The sequence below is a fragment of the Moschus berezovskii genome, chromosome 8 (assembly GCF_049115385.1).
Source record: "Moschus berezovskii isolate FMDL1 chromosome 8, NW_MosBer_1.0, whole genome shotgun sequence".
In the NCBI taxonomy this organism is placed as follows: Eukaryota; Metazoa; Chordata; class Mammalia; order Artiodactyla; family Moschidae; genus Moschus; species Moschus berezovskii.
Window position 1 is genome coordinate 38905423 of NC_142467.1, and position 23799 is coordinate 38929221.

The 23799-nt window shown below is 40.6% G+C and overlaps 1 protein-coding gene and 1 non-coding gene across 2 annotated transcripts in view; one reads left to right on the forward strand and one right to left on the reverse strand.

The window, feature by feature from the left end:
- Positions 1–23799, forward strand: part of ATP10B (ATPase phospholipid transporting 10B (putative)) — a 375135-nt gene that overhangs the window by 176729 nt on the left and 174607 nt on the right. The gene's annotated exons all lie outside the window — the stretch shown is intronic.
- On the reverse strand, positions 13889–13960 carry TRNAR-GCG (transfer RNA arginine (anticodon GCG)). Its single transcript has one exon. It is a non-coding gene; the product is annotated as a tRNA-Arg (tRNA).

Consider the following 23799-nt stretch of genomic DNA (forward strand, 5'->3'; position numbering starts at 1 on the left):
GAAGGGACAGTAATAGGGCTCTTTGTGTGCTACCACTCCCAGATACTTCTTCTCCCACGTGGATAAGACAATGGATAAATAAACTCTCCCCTGTACATTCAACATTTGTCAATCCTCTAAGGTAGCCTTGAGCACAGAACCTGAATATGTTTACTTAATTTATGCTCCCTCCAGCCAGTGCCATAAATTACTCTTGAGGAACAGAAGGAACATGGATTTGGATTCAGATTACCTGGAGTCAGTACTGATATTTACTAGGTGTGCAATCTTGGTTCAGTCATTAAACTTCTGAGAGTGTCTATTTCCTCATGTTCATTTATCTGGAGGATTGATGAGAAGCCATGATAGAGGGTTTGGGTTTAATTTGTTTTGTTTTATTGAAATATAGATGATTTACAATGTTGTGTTGATCTCTGCTATACAGCCAAGTGACCCAGTTATACACATATATGCAATTTTTTAAATATTCTTTTCCATTATGATTTATCCCAAGTGATTGGATATCATTCCCTGTGCTTTAAGGAAGTTTGTAACATAATCAAAATCATGCTGCCAGCAGAGTGCAGGAAGGTTCTGGAGTCTAACAGTAGTGGTGGAGGGAATGAGGGAAACATCCTATAAAGACAAGAGTGTGGGTGATGGATTAGACAAGACGAGTGCCCGTGGAGAGGTATAGATGTGTTCTAGGAATTCTGTAAAGTAGAACCAAGAGAAGTTATTGAACATGAAAGGGGGAGAGTTGAAAAATGAAGCCCAAGTTGCTGGGCAACTGAGTGAATGGCAGAACCATTCACTAAGTGATGGAGGCATAGGTTTGGCACTATGCTGGTTGGTTAGAAAGAAGCCAAGTTGATTAAGTCATCTGAAGCTTTTAGAATGGCACTTGTTAAGCTTTTGTGTGAGACTGGTGTGTAAGTATGCCCAGAGTTGGAAACAGGCCTGGAAAACTATGAGATGATGATTTGTTTAGCTTAAGACGTGATGAGGGGTTCTAGAATGAGATTTTGTGTAGACCCCACCATCAGGTGCATAAGAGCAACCACAGCAGAGCAATTCAGAGCATCTTCTTATTCTTTCTTTAATAACAATCTACATTCCTTCTCCACCCTCCATTCCTGCTACCAGCACATAAAAGATCGGAGATCATCTTGAGCCTTGGAGGAAGAAGGAATTTAATTCCCATGTTGCTATTTGCACTGATACCCAGGAACTTAGCCTTTGTGGAGTTCAACAACCTCAGTCAGCTTTGAAGACTGCCAAAAGAAGGGCATGTTGGAATGAGATAGAATGTGGCCAAGTTGGGTTGTCTCTGGTAGTAGTCTGCCAGTTGGCTGGCTGGAGGATGCCATCTGTGACCCTCACATGTGCTCACTTATGCTCTCTTCTCTCTTGCAGCAAACCCAGTGCTGAACTCGTCTTCTTTTTCCATGGTCAAGAGCCCTGTTCCAAAGCAGAACTCATTCCTTCATCCAGCTCTGCAGGTTCTTGGCTTCTGCCAGGAAAATACATGAAGTCAAAGGGTGTGGATTTGGGACCCAGGGCCACAACTAGCTGAGATGTTCATCTTGAGCAAGTTTCTTCATTCTCAGAGAGTATCCTTCTCTGTGTGGCAGGGACAATAGTGACAAGAGAGGGCGCCACCCCACCCAGTGGCAACGAGGAAAAAATAAGACATGACACAGGAAAGAGGTGTGGAACTGAAACAGGAGTTGGGGTTTGACTCTTGTAGCACAGAGAGGGTTGCTGGATTGTAGGAGAAAGAGTGACCCTCCCGCCGCCTCCTTCCTGCTGTCATGCAATGAGGAAAGCATTCTCTCAGGGTGACCTTGAATCTTCTGTAGATGGGCACTGAGGTCTGAGAAGACAGAATTCTATGTAGATAGTGGGGCTACTACTCCTAGGCACTTCTCCCTCGGAGATAAGACAATGAGTAAATAAACTTTCCTCTGCACCTTCACCATTTATCAATTCTCTAACATAGCCTTCAGCACAGTCCCCAAAGCTGTGGTTAGGTACTTTGCACTCCCTCCAGGAAATGCAATATGTCACTCCTAGAGGAACAGAAAGAACATGGCTTCAGATCCACACTACCTAGATTCAGTCCTGACATTTACTAAATGTGCTGTCTTGGTTAAGTTGTTTAACTTCTGTGCATGTCTATTTCCTCATCTGTAAAAAAGAGCGATTATCCTTCTCAAATCTTCTTACAAGGATTAGAGGTAATTTCTGTAAGGTTCCAAGCACAGGGTGGAGCACACAGCAGACACTCAATAAGCAGTAGCTATATTCTTGTATTTATACTCATTTATAATAATAAAAAATAAGAGGATATACTTCTGCAGACCCTCAGCCCACTGTCTCTCAAACTTTCTATCAATTACTACGACTGTATAAGGATCTCTCCCTAGTCAGAGGGCAGCATCCAGATTCAGTGCTTATTAAACCAGTTGACATCACAGAGGATTAGGAAAAAATCCTGTCTCTGACTCTATCCCTCTGTCTGCTCAGAAATCTCAGCCAGCACCGCTCCTCTGGCTTCTAGAAGTCACTCCTACATCTCCCAGCACCTCTGCAGGAGCCATGTCCCATGAGAAGGGGTGGCATAGGATGGTCAGACAGAGATGGTCAGAGGCAGGACAGCTGAAAACTCACATCTAGCTGGACTCCGGCACCCCGGCACACACACCCCAGTGGCTGTGTAAAGGGTGAATGAGGGTTATTTGGTTTTAATAGGGAAATGCTATCAATTGTCCCAGGCTCATTTAAAAATCCATTAGTATCAGGAAGTAGACAGATTAAGTAATGAGGAAGAGAAAAGGAAAAAAGCTGTCAGCACCCTGCTTTGCAGGGACCAAACAGCCTGTCTAAGCTTCACCGGCGAGGGCTGCGCTGAATGCTAAGAAGATACTAGAGTCGATTTTGAGATGCTGTAGAGGGAGAGGTGTCGGGGCCAATTCACACAAAGTCCTGGGCAGGCCTGTTGTTCTCACAGCTTCCAAAGGTGGTACTGCAGTGATTGGTGCTAGGATTTCAGGCTCCCGCAGCTGTTTCTGGCAGCCTGGAAACTATGCCGCCCAGCAGTAACCTTATCAACACCCACAGATAGTCACTCTCCCATGTCACCTCCCCACCTGCCAAATTCAGAACTGCATCCGGGGTCTTTTCATCCTGGGAGACATGAGTCAGGTTCAGAGTCCATAGTGGACCTGAGACAGGGAGAAGGGGGATAGAGGTGTCCTCCTGGAGATGGATGAGAGAGACAGGGAAGCAGAAACGAAGGAGGACAAAGATGAAAGCAGGCTCTGAGAACCGGAAATGAACAGGATATGTGACAAGGTTGTGTATTCGTTTCTTAGGGCTGCGGTTCCACAACCTGGGGCACTTAAAGCCACAGATGCTTTACTCTCTCTCACTCCTGGAGGCTAGAGGTCTAAAGTATTTGTGGAGCTGTTCTCCCTCCAGAGCTTCTAGGGCAGCGTCCTTCCTTCCTTCTTCCAGCTTCTGGTAGCCCTAGATGTTCCTTTGTTGCTTAGTTTGTGTCCAACTTTACATGGCCATCTGTCCTCTGGGTCTGTACCTATGTCTCTGCTCCTCTTTCTATTTTTTTTTTTTCCTTTTAAACTTTTTATTTTATATTGGAGTGTAGCCAATTGACAATGTTGTGTTAGTTTCAGGTGAACAGCTTAGGGACTCAGCCATACATATACATGAATCCATTCTCCCCCAAACTTCCTCCCATCCAGGCCGCCACATAACATTGAGCAGAGTTTCATGTGCTATATAGTAGGATCTTGTTGGTTATGCATTTTAAATAAGGACACTGGAGTAGAGTCCATCCTAATTAAAGATGATCTTATCTTGATAATATCTTCGAAGGAGATCCTATTTCTAAATAAGGTCACATGCAAAGGCCCTGGGGATTAGGACTTTAACATATCTTTGGGGAGGTGGAGGGAAAGGACACAGTTCTACCCATTAGAAGCTGTTCTGATTCATTTAGTCCAGTACTCTAGACGGCCCTGGGGAAGGCTGGAAAGACCCTGGTTGTGATTGTAGAGTCACACATTCCAGTGTAACATAATACTTAAGTTGCATAATAAAATTAGTTACACAACAGGCTGCAGAATAGGAACACTGATGGTTGTCCCTTAGCCTTGGGATGAGGATGAACTAAAGTCCTTGCCCCAGATAAGGGTAAAGGCCCCTCGGCTCCAGCCACTGTTCCTCTGTGAGACTGAGGCCGAGGGAGGCCAGACCCTCTAAGGAGCCACGAATCCAGAATTCCATGTGAAATATCACAAATTTTTTTAAACTTTAACACCTTTTTTTTTTTAATTTTGGCAAATAATTTTTTCTAAAATGTGATGCAGGCCAAACTAAGCCCATCTGCAAACTAAGAACAGTCGTGAGCAGCCAGTCTGCCCACAAGTCCCAGGCTTGTTACTTACCATGTGACCTTCAGTGATTCCTCTTGCATCTCTGTACCAGCTTCCTAGTGGGGCATGAGGCAGTCTCCAGCACTCCACATGGTATGGTGATAGGTGATGGTAAATATTTCAAGGCATGGGGTACCAGGTGTATGCCAGAAACATACAGAGTAGTTTGAGGAATAAGACTTAGACACTGGGAACCTGAGTGACCTCCTGAGTTGCTCTGAGGATTATTTAAGTGGATCAGTTTAAATCCACTGGAAAGTGCCTGCCACAGCCTCACACTGAGTAATTCCTCTTCTCATGCTATAACCCCTCTCAAGGCTCCTCTCTGAGTCAGAATTAGTGGCTGCTTTAGTGCTTTTAAATGCACGGATTCCTAATGCAGAGATGTGACGGAGATATAACTGAGTTGCTAGGAGAAAGAGTCCTAGAGTGGAGACTGAGAGAAATCTTTCAATCCCTGCTTTCATGCTGATGATAATAGCTCGCTGTGCAGGTTCAACATGCGAGGCCCTGTGCTCAGAGCTGCTGGGGATTATTTGCAGTTCTCATGCCAATATTCAGGGATAGATGTTATAATGACTTCTATTTCATTGATGAGGAAACAGAAGCAGTAAGTCCAGAGTTTCGGGTGAAATCTCCCCATTCCTTTAAATTGTGTCAGCCCAGTCAAATATTTTTTCAAAACCTTGTACAGTCCAAACTAAGCACATCTGCAAATTGAACCTAGCCCCGTGGGCAGCCTATGCAATCTTTGGTCAAGAGCCTTGGATCCCAGGTCTAGTTTTGTCATTCTTTGTATGACCTTGGGTAAATCACATAACCTCTCTGGCAGAGGTCACAGAGCTCATAAGGGGCAAAGCTCAGGATCTGAACCCAGGCAGTTCAAGATCACAGAATGTAATCACTGTAAATGTAAATAGTTTTCAATATGTGTTCCCATTACTCTTCTAAGACCCTCTACCAACCGAGCTACCAGTTCTCAGTGATGATCCAGTTCTAAGGATGATGACCTAGTTGCATTGGCTAATACCTTTAACATATTCCACTGATGGACAATGAGAATGAAAGTGAATAAGTGAAGGATTGCATAGACTCCTTTCAACGTGAAGGGCAAAGAAGAGGTAGAAACACTCCCTTCAGCGCCACATCATCTGGCCTGAGATTGCATCCTTGAGCTTTTTTTTCCTTATCCATGTGACACTCCTGATTCATGCTTCAGAATAAGAAGAGTCTGGTGTTAATATTGGGTGTCATTTAGTCTTAAAAGCTCTTGATGTGAAAATGAAGCTGTCCACTGGTTTTTCAGTTTTATTTTTAGCAGAAAACCTTAAAAAAAAAATGAAACCTTATATAGAATGCCAGCACATAGAAAAGAATCAGCTGGTGTCCATTATGTACTGCTCCAGCATAATAATGATGATGAAGGTAATAATAGCAGCAGCTAATCCTTGCTGAGAATTTGTTGTGTGCCAGGCACAATTTATTATAAGACCTGACCCTGGGGCTTCCTTGGTGGTCCAATGGCTAAGACTCCGAGCTCCCAATGCAGGGGCCCTGGGTTCAATCTCTGGTCAGGGAACTAGGTCCTACATGCCACAACTACAAGGTCAATCACGGATCCCACATGCCACAGCTAAGACCTGGTGCAGCCAAATAAATAAATAAATATATTTTTAAAAAGAAAAAAGACCTGACCACAGTAATTCCTCAAAGTCCTACAACATCTCTGTGAGGAACTGAGATCCACAGATGTTCAGTAATTTGCTCAAGGTCACAGAGCTCAGCCTGGGAGTTAGGCAGACTGCCTCCTAGGCTCACAGCCTTCCCCACCCTACTGCTCTGCTTTCCACCCTAGTTAACTCCAGATGCACCCAAGTAAGAAGATGCTTATTTCAGAGGAGAGCCACAATGATGCAGAGCCATGCCTTTGCCCTTATGATCCTGAGTCATTGAAACCCCAGCTTGATTTTAATATCCACAGGGTCTTCATCTGTGGGAAACATCTCTCCTCAATGACAGTTACTAGGCCTGTCCTTGTAACCTCAGTCTTAGCTAATTTGTCTTTGAGATGCCCCAACAGATCTTTCAAAGAGATAGTCATGTCTCCCTCGAAAAGTAAATTAGAAGTCAGAAAAACACACACACACACACCTTAACTCTCCAAACAGCAAAAATATGTCTAGAGTGGTTAGAAACAAACAGACCCCAATCCACTGGATGTATATAAATAAAAGAGGATCTGCAGTGATCGCAGGAAGAGTGTGGCTGAGATGCCCCAAAGGCTTCTTCAGGGAACCCTGGGTTCTGGGAACACAGAACAGAAAGTCGTTACACAGGAAGAAACAGACTTGTCTGAACTCTGGTTTCTCTGGGACCTTCCAGAAGGTATTTAATTTACGTGATTAGGCTGGGGCTGATGGTGTGATTAGTGATAGGTTAGACCTCCCTGGAGCTTTATTTTCTTTACAATTTACTAATAAAATGTAACTTTTAAATAAAATATGGATCTTAAACATTAAATTTCTAGACAGTTGAACTAGAACAGATTCCTGAGTCCTAGTATTATTGGTATAGGAGAAGGGGACGACCGAGAATTAGATGGCTAGATGGCATCACCAACTCTGTGGACATGAGTTTGAGTGAACTCCGGGAGTTGGTGATGGACAGGGAGGCCTGGCGTGCTTTGATTCATGGGGTCGCGGAGAGTCGGACACGACTGAGCAACTGAACTGAACTGAACTGAACTGAAGGCTAGATGATTCTTTGTAGTGGGAGCTGCCCTGGGCACTGGAATATCTTTAGCAGTGATTCTGGCCTCCACCCTCTCTGGGCCACTAGCATGACCCATTGGTGACAATCAAAAATACCTCCTCACATTGCTAAATATCCCCTAGTGAAAGTGACGGTGTTAGTCACTCACATTAGTCGTATCTGACTCTTTGCTACCCCATGGACTGTAGTCCACCAATCTCCTCTGTCCATGGGATTCTCCAGGCAAAAATATTGAAGTGGGTTGCCATTTGCTTCTCCAGGGGATCTTTCCAACCCAGGGATTGAATCTGAGTCTCCCACATTGCAGGCAGATTCTTTACAGTCTGAGCCACCAGGGAAGCCCAAATATCCCCTAGAGGGCAAAATAAATTCCAGTGAGAACATTGAATTAGGGAATTTCAGAGATGCCATTTCTTTATCGAGTTATTTAGTCCTTTGATCCCTTTGATATTTGATATCAGTTTTTAATGAAAAGTTTGGCTCACTATATTTTTTCCTACTGCTAAACGTGTCCTTTGTCTGGAAGTCCTGGTTCATAGGCTGACAGCATCATAGTGGTTTGCCATCACACTGGCTGCTCTTACTAAAAAGTTAACAAGTCAGTTACTAAAAACATACCACTTAACAATCCTGCACAGATCAACCTCACCACCTCCCGTTGTTTTCAACTCCCTTCTTTCATCCTATCTCCTTTTCCCACAAACGTGAAACTGGAAGACAAACAAAAATAAATGTCAATTGTCTTGGCTGAGGTAGCCTACCTCACCCCAGACAGCCTTTCTCATATCAAAGGGCATTATTTATTTTTTACTTTATCTTTTTCTGTTGTCTTTTTAAAATTTTCTATTAGAGGATAATTGCTTTATAATATTGTGTTGGTTTCTGCCATACACCAACAGGAAACAGCCACAGGGATACATATATCCCTTTCCTCCTGATCCTCCCATCTTCCTCCCTATCTCACCCCTCTAGGTTGCCACAGAGCACTGGGTTGAGCTCCCAGCATCACACAACAAATTCCCACTTGCTATCTATTTTACATACGGTAATATATGTTTCCATTCTATTCTCTCTGTTCATCCTACCCTCTCCTTCCTCCGCTGTGTCCACAAGTCTGTTTTGTGTCTGTGTCTCCATTGCTGCCCTGCAAAGAGGAGTCTAGAAAGATGAGATTCCATTGTCTTTTTCTAAACAGTTTTCTCCAGTAATTACTACTCAGTCACTTAAGGGCTTAACTCACACTCTGTATGTAGGTGTGGGTGTTAAAAGTTCAAGCCCCATAATCAGAGCATAGCCCAGGTTAGAGTCGTGGCTCATCCATCCATCCACTAGTTTCAGGATGGTGAGTAAGTTTCTGAAGCTCTTAACTGCAGTTTTATTATCTACAATATGGGGACAGTAATAGTGTCGGCCCCACACGGTGGTTGTGATTAATAAAATACATATGTGACATGTAGCAAAATGCTGTGCATTAGCAAGCATTCTAGATACATTCTTCCCACTATAATCATCACCATTATAATTATCTTTAATGATCATTTCATTCCCTATCCTCCTATCCCCACTAGAAGTATCTGGAGGTAATGACTTCAGGTAGACAGAAGATTACTTCAGAGATTTTTGAAGAAATAAACATTTAAATAAAAAACAATTAAAACTTATCCCATCATACCTTTCTATAGCTCTGAGACCACAGCCTAAGTGACCATAGGATAGCTACAATGAACTCAGCCAGAACCTGAAACCAGCAAGTGCCTAAAGACCTACCCAAATGTCCCCCAAATCACCCTCCCCTTTTTTTTTCCTTAGGAAATTTCATAGGACCTCCCCCTACTCCCTCACTTTTCCTTTTCTAAAAATCACTCCTGCCATCATTTGAAGTGGCTACACTTGAATTCAAAATGACAGGAAAGAAAATATCTTGTTCCTTGGTGATACTTATTTGCTCAGCAGGTGGAAAGTAAAGACTTGCAAGAATGAAGTATATCTATGATGCAGCTGAAGTAGCTATAACCCCTTTCTCACCACCAAGCATTAACTCCTTATTGTCTGAGTGCCCCGCATGAAGGAAATGTCCCTTTGGGATTTAAACAGTCAATAGACTTACTTACTTTTTTCTTAATCAACAAAGATTAAAGTGTTTACCATCAAGTCCTCTTTTTTCTGAGTAGATGACCAGCAGCGAGAGGTCTGGGTAATGGTCTTTTCTATGTACTTAGTATGACGTATAGCATCACGTTTACACCCTCAGTCTGGAAATGCACATGCCCGGATTTTCATCCCAACTCGGCTGTTTACTAGCTGTGAGAAAAACATTGTCACCTCACACATACTAAGGCATTCTCTTTGCCATAAGCACAGATGGTCCCTGTGCTAGCTAAGCCTTGGGAGACCAGGAAGAGATACTGTTAAGCTCTGAGTCAGGTTTCCAGTTGCTTGATATTACATATCAGTTTATATTAATATGCCTTGGCTTGGAGAATAACTCTGTTAAGTTATCTGACATGTTTGAGCTTCAGTTTTCATTTCTGTATTTCTTTTGCATAGGGTTATTCTAATGATTTGATTTATGAACAATGTGACAGATTGAGCTCAAAGCCTGGCATCTAATAGGTACTCAATTAATAGTTCTGAAAATAATGGTTATTTAAATGAAGATAATGGGAGTCTAGCCTGGTGGGCTTCCTTCTATGGGGTCACACAGAGTCGGACACAACTGAAGTGACTTAGCAGCAGCATGCAGAGCAGTATAGCCCAGCAATAGCAAGTAGGAGACCTAAGTCCCCAGATTTGTTCCTAAATATTATCTTGTTGAGGATAATATTTGAGGAGTTTGATAATACTTGAAGAACTTGAGATAGTACGGCTATCTCAACCTCTGAAGCACAGTTTCCAATCAGGTTAAAATGGAGTTAATATTATTTGCCTATAATTGCTTAGAAAGATGGTGACAGACTCAACTGAGCTTTAGGGAAGAAAGAACCTTGAAAAATGTAAAATGCAAAACAGATTTAACTGCTAATAATTTTTTCATTCTTTGCACACTGTTGTGGTGGTTCCTTTTCATGCTGGTGGTGGCATTTGACAGGCTTACTACTCATAGGCACTTCTAGCACATTCCTAGACAAGGAGAGACTGCCAGAAACCATTGCTCAAGCTAACTCAAGGTTGAATCAGGATCAGGACCCAAGTCTATGACTTTTGTCTGGTGTCTTTCTCCTTCACACAATGGGAGGGTCCTACAGAGACTGGCCCTTGTATGGAGGCTGGAATTATTGACAAATGGCATTTACAGAATGAGAGGCATTAGATGATTCTGTGTAGCTCTTCTGTTTTCTAAACTTACAGAAGCATTTTTTCAGAGCTAATTCTCTTTCCTTCCTTTTCTAGCTCTTCAGGGTAAAAGAGTATTCAACTGTTGACAGCTGGTGATGTGCTTACCCTGGGAACATATCATAAAGCCTGACTGCTTCCAGGAGAGCCTGAGAGAGGGCTCAGTCCACAGAGGCAGTCAAGATTGCCTGCAAAATAAACAGATAGCTTCTTAAAGATCATTACTAGACATTGAATAGCTCCCTGATGGAGGCTGGGCAAGGGAAGTGAGGATTGGGGAGGTCATGCCATGCCAAGTCATGCCATGGCTTTATTAAGACCCATTGAGGTGGGAGCCAAGTTAGTTAGAGAGCTGGCCACAGATGGTGACCTCCCAAAGCAGATCAGTGACTTATCAGGGATGGAGATCAGGCAAAGGTCCAGAGACTTACACTCCTGCTACTTCTTCCTGTAGTCCTCAACTGGGAAAATGTGACAAGTGCAAGGACTCTTGATATTCTCAGGCTTCCTATACCTGGCAATTGCTAAAGTTGTTAAGTCACTTGAGGACAGGCAGTGCCAAGGGGTCATTGTCTAATTCAGCCGTATTTTGGGTTGAGACCACAGGCCATTGATGTACTGGTTACAGAAGGGAACAAAAAACCCAGTGCTAGAATTGTTTTCTTGCTGTTGTTTTTGTTGTTTGGTTGCTCAGGCATGTCTGACTCTTTGTGACCCCATGGACTGCAGCACACCAGACTTCCATATCCTTCACTGTCTCCTGGAATTTGCTCAAACTCATGTCCACAGATGTACTATGTAGAGTACATCATGAGAAACGATGGGCTGGATGAAGTACAAGCTGAAATCAAGATTGCCGGGAGAAATATCAATAACCTCAGATATGCACATGACACCACCCTTAAGGCAGAAAGTGAAGAAGAACTAAAGAGCCTCTTGATGAAACTGAAAGAGGAGAGTGAAAAAGTTGGCTTAAAGCTCAACATTCAGAAAACTAAGATCATGGCATCTGGTCCCATCACTTCATGGCAAATAGATGGGGAAACAGTGGACAGTGTCAGACTTTATTTTTGGGGGGCTCCAAATTCACTGCAGATGGTGACTGCAGCCATGAAATTATAAGACACTTACTCCTTGGAAGGAAAGTTATGACCAACCTAGATAGCATATTAAAAAGCAGAGACATTACTTTGTCAACAAAGGTCTGTCTAGTCAAGACTATGGGTTTTCCAATAGTCATGTATGGATGTGAGAGTTGGATTGTAAAGAAAGCTGAGCACCAAAGAATTGATGCTTTTGAACTGTGGTGTTGGAGAAGACTCTTGAGAGTCCCTTGGACTGCAAGGAGATCCAACCAGTCCATCCTAAAGGTGATCAGCCCTGGGTGTTCATTGGAAGGACTGATGTTGAAGCTGAAACTCTAATACTTTGGCCACCTGATGTGAAGAGCTGACTCATTTGAAAAGACCCTGATGCTGGGAAAGACTGAGGGCAGGAGGAGAAGGGGATGAAAAGGGATGAGATGGTTGGATGGCATCACCAACTCAATGGACATGAGTTTGGGTAAACTCCAGGAGTTGGTGAGGTACAGGGAGGCCTGGCGTGCTGCAGTCCATGGGGTCGCAATGAGTCGGACACGACTGAGCAACTGAACTGAACTGAACCAATGTCCATTGAGTCAATGATGCAATCCAACCATCTCATCCTCTGTCGTCCCCTTCTCCTCCTGTCCTCAATTTTTCACATTGTCAAGGTCATTTCCAGTGAGTCAGCTCTTTGCACCAGGTGGCCAAATTATTGGAGTTTCAGCTTCAACATCAGCTTTCCAATGAGTATTCACTGTTGATTTCCTTTAGGATTGACTGCTTTGATCCCCTTGCTGCCCAAGGGACTCTCAAGAGTCTTCTCAAGCACCATACTTCAAAGCATCACATTTTTTGTGCTCAGCCTTCTCTATGGTCCAACTGTCACACCATACTGACCACTGAAAACTACAGCTTTGACTACACAGACCTTTGTCAGCAAAGTGATGTCTCTGCTTTTTAATACACTGTCTAGGTTTGTCATAGCTTTTCTTCCAAGGAGCAAGCATCTTTTAATTTCGTGGCTGCAGTCACCACCTACAGTGATTTTGGAGCCCCCCAAAATAAAATCTGTCACTGTTTCCATTGTTTCCCCATCTATTTGTCATGAAGTGATGGGAGTGGATGCCACGATCTTAGTTTTTTGACTGTTGAACTTTAAGCCAGCTTTTTCACTTTCCTCCTTCACCTTCATCAAGAGGCTCTTTAGTTCCTTTTTGCTTTCTGGCATAAGGGTGGTATCATCTGCATATCTGAGGTTAGTGATATTTCTCCCAGCAATCTTTATTCCAGCTTCTGCTTCATTCAGCCTGGCATATCACATGATGTTCTCTGCCTAGAAGTTAAATAAGCAGGGTGACAATACACAGCCTTGATGGACTCCCTTCCAAATTTTGAACCAGTCCATTGTTCCATGTCTGGTTCTAACTATTGCTTCTTGACCTGCATACAGTTTTCTCAGGAGGCAGTAAGGTGGTCTGGTATTCCCATCTCTTTTAGAATTTTCCACAGTTTGTTGTGACCCACACAGTCAAAGACTTTAGCATAGTCAATGAAGCAGAAGTAGATGCTTTTAATATTAGAAAAAGATAAATAAATAAAAGACAAGAGAGGAATCTGATACCCTTCAGGTATTTGAAAGAAAGGAAAAGATGACAGTTTTTTAACCTGGCTCCATAAAATAGAGCCAGGGCCAGTAAGTGGAAGTCATGGCAAGATGACTCACATTTAGAAAACTGACAGTTCAGTGGTCCAAAATGGAGTAGTTTTAGTATTAGAAAAAAATAAAAGACAAGAGATTAACCAAATACCCTTCAGGTATTTGAAATAAAGGAAAAGATGACATTTTTTAACCTGGCTCCATAAAATAGAGCCAGAGCCAATAAGTGGAGGTCATGGCAAGATGGCCCACATTTGGAAAATTGACAGTTCAGTGGTCCAAAATGGAGTGGAATGCTTTGTGACATGACCAGTTCCTCACTTGAGGTGTCCAGGCATAGACTGGCACTATTCTGTGTACCCTTTGGGTTCTCTTGAAGTTCAATAAAGTCACAGCATACATAGAAATCGGCCTTGAAATGGGCCCTGAAACAAAATCATAGTTGGTCAGAATTACTTTTGAGAATCCCTGAAAGTGAGAGTCACTCATTTGTGTCTGACTCTTTGCAACCCCATGGACTGTATAGACTATATGGACTGTATGGACTATATATATGAATTCTCCAGAATACTGGAGTGGGTAGCCTTTCCCTTCTCCAGGGGATCTTCCCAAACCAGGGATCGAACCAGGGTCACCTGCATCGCAGGCAGACTCTTTACCAGCTGAGCCACCAGGGAAAACCAAGAATCCTGTGTTGGGCAGCCTATCCCTTCTCCAGGGGATCTTCCTGACCTAGGAATCAACCCAGGGTCTCCTGCATTGCAGGTGGATTCTTTACCAAATAAGCTATTAGGGAAGCCACAGCATATGTATAAATCAACATTGAAATAGGCCCTGAACCAAAACCATAGTTGGTCAAAATCACTTTTGAAAATCCTTTTAATTTTCCATAAAAATTGTATATAAATATGATTTTAGTTTTCACCCTGGACAGTTAAGCCTGAGTTGCCTCTAGGAACCATATTGTTGAAAAGGGGTCTTTACACACTGAAATCACTTTTAGTAGGGTTAGGTGCTTGAGGATTAGGAATCGCAGCTGTTCACCTCTTTCATCTGTGCTCATGCTCAGTGAGTGGGTGGAAAGGCAGGGGGATCCACTCAATTATTTAAATTAATGTATATTTATGTGTACATGAGATATGGCACATATAGTTGATTGTGCTAATTTAAAATTAGATGTGCTGCTTATTAGGAGAAGGCAATGGCAAGCCACTCCAGTACTCTTGCCTGGAAAATCCCATGGATGGAGGAGCCTGGTAGGCTGCAGTCCATGGGGTCGCTAAGGGTCGGACACGACTGAGCGACTTCACTTTCACTTTTCACTTTCCACTTTCACACATTGGAGAAGGAAATGGCAACCCACTCCAGTGTTCTTGCCTGGAGAATCCCAGGAAGGGGGAGCCTGGTGGGCTTCCGTCTGTGGGGTCGCACAGAGTCGTACACGACTGAAGTGACTTAGCAGCAGCAGCTGCTGCTTATAAATCTCACAGGATGAAAGCAGAGATGAAATCTGGATCCCCCTGTCTTGGTAGCTGAGATGGTAAAGAATCTGCCTGCAATGCAGGAGACCTGGGTTCCATTCCTGGGTTGGATCCCTGGAGAAGGGAATGGCTACCCACTCCAGTATCCTTGCCTGGAGATTCCATGGACAGAGGAACCTGGTGGGCTAAAGTCCATAGGGTTGCGAAGAGTTGGACACAACTGGACAACCCACAGTTCTGTAACCATCACCACCAACAAGACATAGAACGTTTCTATCACCACCAAAAGTTTCCTTGTGCCCAGGCCCCTTTGCATTCAATCCTTTCCTCCTAATCTTAGAAACCACAGATCTAACTTCTGTCTACATAGTTTTCCTTTTTTATAAATTGCACATGAATGGAATCATATGATACCTAACAGTCTTTTGTGTTTAACTTCTACTCAGTATGTTTTGAGATGTACTCACATTGTTGAGTTTATCAGTAGTTCTTTTTTATGGCTGACAATCCATAGTATCAATATATGGCAAGTTTGGGGATGATTTTTTATTAAAGTATAGTTGACTTACAGTATGTTAGTTTCAGATGTATAGCAGAACTATTCAATTATACACACACATATAATATATATATATACATATACATCCGTATGTATGTATTCTTCAGCTTCTCTTCCCTTATAGGTTATTACAAATTATTGAGTATAATTTCCTGTGCTATACAGTAGACCTGTGTTGGTTATCTATTTTATACATATTAGTGTATATATGTTAACCTCAGCCTTCTAATTTATCCCTCCCCATCCTGACAACTTTTTCTATTTATCTGTTGATGGACATTTCAGTGGTTTCCAGTTTTTTACTATTATAAGTAATGTTACTATAAATATGGGCTTTCCTGATAACTCAGTTGGTGAAGAATCTGCCTGCAATGCAGGAGACTCCCGTTCAATTCCTGGGTCAGGAAGAGCTGATGGAGAAGGGATAGGCTACCCACTCCAGTATTCTTGGGCTTCCCTGGTGGTTCAGCTGGTAAAGAATCCACCTGTAATGCAGGAGACTTGGGTTTGATCCCTGGGCTGGGAAGAGCCACAGGAGAGGGGAAAGGCCACCCACTTCAGCATTCTGGCCTAGAGAATTCCATGGACTGTATAATCCATAGGGTTGCAAAGAGTCAGACACAACTGAGTGACTCTCACTATAATTATAAGCATTCAAGTATTTGAATGAACATACTTTCTTTTTTAATTAATTTTTATTGGAGCATAGTTGATTTACGATGTTGTGTTAGTTTCTGCTGTACAGCAAAATGAATCAATTATACATCTGGATATATCTACTCTTTTTCAGATCCTATTCCCATATAGGTCATTACAGAGTAGTATTGAGTAGAGTTCCCTGTGCTATGCAACAGGTTCTTATTAGTCATCTAGTTTATGTACAGTAGTGTGTATATGTCAGTCCCAATCTCACAGTTTATCCCTCCCCCCAAATTCCTCCTTGGTAACCCATAAGTTTGTTTTCTACATCTGTGACTCTGTTTCTGTTTTGTAAGTAGGTTCATTTGTACCATTTTTTTCAAATTCCACATATAAACAACATCATATGATTTTTTTGACTGAGTATAATAATCTATGGGTCCATCCTTGTTGCTACAAATGGCATTATTTCATTCTTTTTTATGTCTGAGTAGCATCCATTGTGGAGAAGGCAATGGCACCCTACTCCAGTACTCTTGCCTGAAAAATCCCATGGACGAAGGAGTCTGTTGGGCTGCAGTCCATGGGGTCGCTAAGAGTCAGACACGATTGAGCGACTTCACTTTCCCTTTTCACTTGCATGCCTTGGAGATGATTGGGTTGTTTGCTTTCTTATATTGAGCTGCATAAGTTGTTTGTATATTTTTGAGGTTAATCCCTTGTTAGTTACTTCCTGTGAAAATATTTTCTCAGATTCTGTGAGTTTTCTTTTCATTTTGTTTATGGTTTCTTTTACTGTGCAAAAGTTTTCATGTTTAACTAAGTCCCATTTGTTCATATTTGTTTTTATTTTTATTACTCTAGAAGGTGAATCCAAAAAGGTATTGCTATGATTTATGTCAGAGAGTGTTCTACCTATGTTTTCCTCTGAGACTTTTATAGTATCTGGTCTTATACTTTGTCTTTAATCCACTTTGAGTTTATTTTTGTGTATGGTGTTAGAAAGTGTTCTAATGTCATTCTTTTACATGTAGCTGTCCAGTTTTCCCAGCACCACTTACTGAAGAGACTATCTTTTCTCCATTTTCTAGTCTTGCCTCTCTTGTCAGAGGTTAGGTGGCCTTAGGTGCGTGGGTTTATCTCTTGGCTTTCTATCCTGTTCCTTTGATCTCTATTTCTGTTTTTGTGCCAGTACGCTACTGTTTTGATGACTGTACTATAGTCTGAAGTCAGGCAGCCTGATTCCTCCACTTCCATTTTTCTTTCTCTGTTCAAGGTCTTTTGCATTTCCATACAAATGTAGAAAGTTTTTGTTCTAGTTCTGAGAAAAGTGCCATTGGTAGTTTGATATGTATTACATTGAATCTTTAGATTGCTTTGAATAGTATAATCATTTTGACAATATTGATTCCTCCAACCCAAGAACATGGTATATCTCGCCATCTGTTTGTGCCACCTTTGATTTCTTTCATCAGCATCTTACAGTTTTCCAAGAACAAGTCTTTTGCCTCCATAGGTAGGTTTATTCCTAGATATTTTATTCTTTTTGATACGTTGGTAAATAGGATTGTTTGTTGAATTTCTCTTTCTGAATTTTCATTGTTAGCATAGAGAAATGCAAGGGATTTCTGTGTATTCATTTTGTATCCTGCAACCTTATTAAATTCATGGGTGAGTTTTACCAGTTTTCTGGTAGCTTCTTTAGAATTATCTGTTTATAGTATCATGTCATCTGCAAACAATGAAGTTTTACTTCTTTTCCAATTTGGATTTATTTCTTTTCATTCTCTGATTGTCATAGACATTTTGTTTCTCTGATTGTCAAAGCTATGTTGAATAAAAGTTGCTAGAGTAGACATCTTTGTCTTTTTTCTGATGTTATAGGAAATGTTTCAGTTTTTTACCATTGAGAATGATGTTTGTTGTGGGTTTGTCATATATGGCCTTTATTTTTTTGAGGTAGGTTCCCTCTAAGCCTACTTCCTAGAGAGTTTATATCATAGATGAGTACTGAATTTTGTTAAAAGCTTTTTCAGTGTTTATTGAGATGATCATATGATTTTTGTTCTTCAGTCTATTAATGTCATGTATCATATTGATTGATATTGAAGAATCCTTGCATCCCTGGGATAAATCCCACTTGGTCATGCTGTATGAGCCTTTTACTATGTTGGTGATTTTTTAAATTTTCAATTTATTGATTTTTATACATTCTGACAAATTCTGCATTTATAATGTTAATTTCCTTAATATATAATATAATTTTTATATGATTGTATTTTATCCTAGCATTTTGCTATTTTCAACATGAACCTTTTGGTTTGGCTTTGTTGTTCCTCTGTTTCTAGGGATTTTTTTAATAATATTAAAAATTCCATTTTATTTCTCTTGGGTTTTTTTCCCCACACTTCTTTTTTTTTCATGGTTTTTCTAAGTCTTAAAATCCTTAACTTTTATTGTGTTTTAATGTGTAACCTAGAGTTAATGTGTACCACTTCATGTAAAATGTAAAAGCTTTGAAATCATGTAATTCCATTCTCCTACTTCCAATTTTATGCTACTGTTATATTTATGACATCCACTTACATAAAAATCTCAGAAGCTACTATTGCTTTATTTTTCCTTTATACGGGCACTTATATTACAAACAAAGTAAGAAGAAAAGGGCAAAAAAATTATGTTTTTCACATTTACATACATATTCACCACTTCTGATACTTTTTATTCCTTTCTGGGGATTTGTGTTTCCATCTGGCATCATTTTGCTTTAGCCTGCAGAAGTTACTTTAGTGTTTTCTTATAGTGCTTATCTGATACTAACAAGTTCTCATAGCTTTCTCTTATCTGAAAATATCTATTTTGCTTTTATTCTTGAGGAATTATTTTTGCTGCTTGTATAATCCAGCTCTATTTTTAAAGCTCTTTAAAGATGTTTTAATATTTTCTGACCTTTAATCAAGTCAAAATTCTTATATATGTATTGTGTCATTTTTCTCTGATTTCTCAAGATTTACTCTCTTCCTTGGCTTCTGATAGTCATGGACATATTATGAGCTGATAGTCTTTTTCATATTAATTCTGCTATATTGAGATTAAATTTATTCTGGTTTATTGAGCATCTTGAATATGCACATTTGTTTCTTTTTTCAAATTCAGGAAATCTGGGGCCACTATTTATTTACATATTTTTATATACCCTCTTTGTTCATTCTTGTCCTTCTAGGGTTTCAATAACATGCACTTTAGACATTTTTTGTATTATTAACAAGCTTCTGAGACTCTGCTTGTCTTATCTTTGTTCTTCACTTTGGATAATTTCTATTGCTCTATCCTAAGATTCACTAATTTTTACCTCTGTCATTTTCATTTTATAGTTATATCTGTCTAGTGAATATTTTATTGCAGATATTTTAATTTTGGTTATAGAATATTAATTTTTACACATTTTTATTGTTCCCATATTTATGCTAAGAGTTTTACTCATTGCAAGCACATATTATTTTATATCATTGAAGAGGGTTATCATAACTGTTAAATTTCATTTCTGCTAATTCTAAAATCTGGATCATCCTGAGGCTCATCTTAGTTGATGGCCTCTTCCTTTGAGAACTGGTCACATTTTCCTGGCTCATATATGTTGACTATCCTGTACATTTTGAATGTTAAGCATGGAGACTCTGGATACTATTATGTTTCTACAACATGCAGCTTCTTTTGTTTTAGAAGATATTTAACTTGGTTGGAATTAGACTACAAAGTTTTCTTCTTGGGAAGCAGCTTGCATATCAGTTCACCTCTTTTTGTTTGTTTTTAGTTGATCTTCTTGGGTCTGTTCCATGTGTGCATAGTTCAAGGGTGAACCAGAGATGTGGGAAGACAGAACTTAAGGATCCCCTCTCTGGCTCTTTCCCTTCTGGAATTATTCCTTCTTCTTTCTGTGGTGAGCATGATTTCCCCAGACTTAGTCCTTAGCCATGCCACAAAAACAGAGTTTTTCTCACTAGCACCTCCACCAGCTGAACAGGTCTCTGCCAACAAAACCTCCTCCACTTCTGTACCTTGTCAATTCAGTGTTAAAATTGTCTTCATTGATAGAGAAACTTGCTGACACATAAAAATTTTTATTTGTCTTGAGCGCTCCTAAGGTTAGATTTGCCAACACTCCATTCCTTTTATCATGCACACTTTCCCTTTGTTTCTGATCTACCTCTCACTTCTGAGTGCCTTCTTTAGTGCGTCTTTGTTATCCACATCCTACCATCTAAGTCCTAACTCAGACTCCACCATGAAACCATTATCCATTCTATTCCCAGTTAACACTGTAGTCTTCAAGTAAAGTTTTCTTAGAATTCCAGTAGTTACATCACATATAGTGTCTTAGATCATTATTTACTTTTTGAATTAAAGGTGGTTTTTTTTCCTCACAATTGGCTTAAACTCCATGGCCACAAGAAATATGTCTTAGGGAATTAGATTTTACCCTCCATGGTAATTAAGGGCAAATAGATCAAGATTAGATCTAGATTATGCTATGGATTTACTGTATATTTCTGACAAGTTACCTCTGTAACTTCAGCATCCTAATATTTTAAATATACATCAGTGGTTCCAGGCACCCAAACACTTGACAGAGGGTCACTATACTCTTCTACTTTACTTTTTAAAAAATAAATAACACATAGGTGGGGAAAAAAAAAAAAAATATATATATATATATACTTAATAATACCTGATTTATGGGGCTATTTTAAGATAAATAAAATTATTTCCCTAGCACAAACACTCTCCTATTCTTCTTTATGAGTGTTTTATAACTTCTTTTTCCTCAGACTCCCGACACCTTCTTCCCCTTCTTCATTTTCAGCCAATGAATTTTTGCTTCTTATTTCACTAAGAAAACTGTGAACTTAGTAGCAATCAAAAGGAAACTTTCACACATTTCCCAACTAGTCTACCTCCCCACCTACATCTGTGCCCATTTTCTCTATTTTTCTTCTTGCTAAATGTCAATTCTCCTACCTAAGGCAGTTCCTTCACTTTTGTATTTAATGTCTTATACTTGTGTACTTTTCTACTCAAGGACATTGTTTCTGCAATATCTTACTCTCTCAGTTTTCCACCTCTAGTCAATCATCCACATCAACATACCACCATGCTGTGACAACTGCCTTGCTTAAAACAAATCAGATTTCTCCTAACCGAATATACCTTCTATTGTTCTACCCCCTATTAACAGTTTTCAAGACTTGTCTGGACTCACTCTTTCATTTCCTTACCACCCATTTTCTACTCAACGTAATCAGGCTTTTATATCTATAATTCAGTGATAATATTCTTGTTAATAGCTCCATAATGGCAAATCCCATGCTAGTCATCAGTCTTCATTCTTAACTTCCTTCCTTGGTTTTCAGAACCCCATCCTCCCTTGGTTATCCTCCTACTTCATTGGACACTCTTTTTCAGTGTCCCAGGATTCATTTCTTAGGATACTTCTCAGTACCCACTATCTAGATGATCTCATATTATCCCATGGCTTTAAATGTTACCTACACATTGATGACTTGAAAATATTTATCTCCAACCTAGATCTCACCACCAGATTCCAGATTCAAATACTCAGTTCTCAAAAGATCACCTCCACTTTGATAATTAAACCTACATAATTTTTAAATATGTAATTAAGCCAACATAATTAAACCTCAAAACTATATATCCAAAACTGAATTTCTGTCTTCATCTTCCAAGCCAGTTCTTTTGGTAGTCTCCTCTCAGTGTTGAAGAACTCTGTATCTAATTGCTTGTGACAAATACTGCCCTTTGGTCCTTGACTTTACTTTCTGCCTTACCCCACATGTAGTACATCAGGAAATCCTTTGGGCTCTTCTGAGTATATCTGTAATCTGACCATTTGTCAGCTTGAGTTTGAGTAAGCTCTGGGAGTTACTGATGGACAGGGAATTCTGGCATGCTGCCAGAATGACCATGGGGTTGCAAAGAGTCAAACACAACTGCCTGTCTGAACTGAACTGAACTGACCATTTGCTATCTTCATCACTTACTGATCTAAACCACAATAATCTCTCAAGTGGTAGTATTATTTCAGTAACCTCCAAACTGTACTTCCTAATTCTATTCTTCACTCCAGCTACACTGGCCTCATTTTTCTCAAAAATGCAAGTGTGCTTCTGTTTTGGGGCATTACACTGGCATTTTCCCTTCATGGAATTGTCTTCTGTTAGGTATCCCCATGGCTTTACCCATTTACTTCTAGTCTCTGTAAATGTCACCTTGTCCTAGAGGCTTTCCTGATCTTAATACATAAAATAGCAACCATACACCCATTACCTAGTTCTGTTACCCCACTTTATTTTGCTTCATAGCACTTATCACTGTCTGAACTATTGCATAGTTGTTTTATACACACACATACACACTGGGGACAGGATTTTGTTTTGCTTTGTTTTTACAGCTATAGCCCTAGCACCTAAAGCAATGCCTGACATAAAACAAGAATTGAATAATTGTTATTGGGTGAATGGGTGAATAATACAAACTGAAATCTTATCACAGTACCAAATTCTACCGATACCTTAGACAGTGCCCTGACCTTCCTCCCTGCCCCTCCCCCATTATTCAGTTCAGTTCAGTTCAGTCACTCAGTCATGTCCGACTCTTTGAGACCCCATGAATCACAGCACGCCAGGCCTCCCTGTCCATCACCAACTCCCAGAGTTCACTCAAACTCATGTCCATCGAGTCGGTGATGCCATCCAGCCATCTCATTCTCTGTCGTCTCCTTCTCCTCCTGTCCCCAATCCCTCCCAGCATCAGAGTCTTTTCCAGTGAGTCAACTTGTCGCATGAGGTGGCCAATGTATTGGAGTTTCAGCTTTAGCATCAGTCCTTCCAATGAACACCCAGGGCTGATCTCCTTGAGAATGGACTGGTTGGATCTCCTTGCAGTACAAGGGACTTTCAAGAGTCTTCTCCAGCACCACAGTTCAAAAGCATCAATTCTTCGGCTCTCAGCTTTCTTCACAATCCAACTCTCACATCCATATATGACCACGGGAAAAACCATAGCCTTGACTAGACAGACCTTGGTTGGCAAAGTAATGTCTCTGCTTTTTAATATGCTATCTAGGTTGGTCATAACTTTCCTTCCAAGGAGTAAGCGTCTTTTAATTTCATGGCTGCAATCAGCATCTTCAGTGATTTTGGAGAACCAAAAAATAAATTCTGACACTGTTTCCACTGTTTCTCCATCTATTTGCCATTAAGTGATGGGACCAGATGCCATAATCTTAGTTTTCTGAATGTTGAGCTTTAAGCCAACTTTTTCACTCTCCTCTTTCACTTTCATCAGGAGGCTTTTTTAGCACTTAATAAATCATAAGTTTTATTATCAGGCACTGGATAAATATGTGTTGAATAAATGAATGAGTTTGTTCAAAAGTAGCAAAAAGAATTTTATCTATATTGAGCTAAGATCATCATCTTGATCTTGTGTCTTACCTCCTGATCACTCCACCAGGTTCTACATCCAGATGTTATATGCCCAGGGTTCAGAAAGCCATTGTATCATGCTCATGAAGGATTCTGACTTGGGGTAAGATTACCCTAAAAAACACTTGCAAAGGTGTCAACAACAGCTACCTGCTCACTTGACAGACAGAAACCCCTGAGCAAAGCCAAATTCACCCACAGAGGATCATTCCAGATATGGTCATTATAACAGAAGGCTGGGTCAGGACCACATGGCTGCTCTGAACTTACATTTTTACTCCTCATGTTTTTCCAAGACCTACAAAGTGCAAACAAGGTTGGACCATCTCAGT